The sequence below is a fragment of the Chiloscyllium plagiosum genome, unplaced genomic scaffold (genome assembly GCF_037043375.1).
Source record: "Chiloscyllium plagiosum isolate Xiang-an unplaced genomic scaffold, Cpla_swu_hap1 HiC_scaffold_42, whole genome shotgun sequence".
NCBI classification, from domain to species: Eukaryota; Metazoa; Chordata; class Chondrichthyes; order Orectolobiformes; family Hemiscylliidae; genus Chiloscyllium; species Chiloscyllium plagiosum.
In genome coordinates this window covers 39,952,440-39,954,244 of record NW_028270180.1, presented here as the reverse complement: position 1 = coordinate 39,954,244, position 1,805 = coordinate 39,952,440, and positions in this window count along the sequence as shown.

The window sequence follows — 1,805 nt, the reverse complement described above, 5'->3', positions numbered from 1 at the left end:
TTCCCTCGGACTTGTTCAACATTGGATTTGTCATTACATTCCTCATTCCGCTTCCCATGTCCCACCTGCAAGTAGTTTTTTTTCCTGAATGAGTACAGAGCTACACACTGAGGATGACTTTCCTTTCTGACCATGGCTATCTGCTCGACTGTAAAATATACAACAAACCTGAGTATTCCTTGAACCCACAGTGGGCATGACCCATTCTCACTGAGAGCAGCAAATCATTTTCTGTCAAATGACCCTTGACGATATCCCATGGCTTCCCCCAGAATGTTCAGGTTGGATAATATTTATTAGATTCCAGTTCTCCGCCATTCTGAATGGTATAGCTCCCCCACCCCATAATCCGTCACTAATCCTGGGTGTTCCTGCTTTACCTCTGATTCTGGAACAATTGGCAGCTGTTGGAACCATTTATCCTTCTGTTGCTGTCTGCTGGATAAACTGGAGGGTTTTTAAATCTCTCTTTCCTCCAACACAGTTCATAGCTTCACCTGGCTAATCCCAGACTGTTCCTTTACCTTCCCCCACTTTGACAGTGATCCTGGATTTATTTTTCGGTCATGAAGCTGGGCTGACCTCTCAGTGAGGAAGCATTTTGCAGGCTGTAATCATAACTCAAGATTAACATGGAAAAAGACAAGGATGAGGGGGAAATCAAAGTTCGAAACTGTGGGAATGAGATCGGGTGTGATTAGACCGAGAGCAGAAACTTTTAAGTGAATCCATGTCAGAGCAGTGGGATGTATTGAAGGCGGAAACAGGGAAAATTACAGGGTCACAATGTTCACTGAAAGATAAAAGGTGGTACTCGGAAATGCTGTGAACTCTGCATATCAGGGGATTTCCAGGATAAGTTCAGCAAAAATTGTTGGAAATTGGAATTCAATCCATGAATGTGAGCTGATGCACTTGGCGGGACACAAAACACAAGGGATACATAATGAATATAGAAACCTGGGAAATACTGAATCAGGGGAATCTTGGTGCACATGAAGATCTTAAGGTAGTAGGACAGGTCGATGAAATGGTTGAGAAGGTATTGGGATTTTTTGGCTTTTAAATGCGAGACATAGAGTTTAGGAGCAGGGACAATATGTTGGCACTGTATAAAATATTTGCTAGGCTACAGCTAGAATGTTGGAGTACTTTGATTGTCTGAAAGAAGGTGGAGACTTTCCAGGAAAACTCCAAGGTAGTAAAGTTTTGGGCATGAAGGGAGATTGGATGGACTGGGATTGTTTTCCTTGTAGCAGGGGGGCTTGATAGGGGGAATCATTTAAAAGTATATTGTTATAAGGGGCATAGACAGCACAAAAGGAACTATGTTTTCCCCTTTGTGGTCCAGTCAATGACCAGGGGCACAGATGTAGAGAGGCAGCGGTTTGAGTTTTCCACCAGAAGTATTGTGACAACGTGTAACTTACTTCCTGTAAGGGTAGGAGAAGCAGATCCTCGATGGCATAGAACTCTTTAAATGTGCACTTGTAATGTCAGGGTTATGGACTTAATGCTGGCAAACTGGATGAAAATTCTGAGGCAATTGTTTCATGGATTCTATCGGGCAAAGTGCATTTTTATTTTCTGTGCATTAAGTCTCTATGTCTCCAAACCTTCTCCAACTCCCAACTGGACCATTGTCTTTTCAATCAATACTTCCCCCAGAGCCATTGCCTCCAACAATGACCCTGACTGCCATTGTCCCAAATTCTGTTACTGTTCGGGGTATCTTTCATTGTTGCAGCATCTCTGCCAGTTCAGCAACTTTCCCAGTGATGCAGCATTCCATGCTAGTCCCTTTG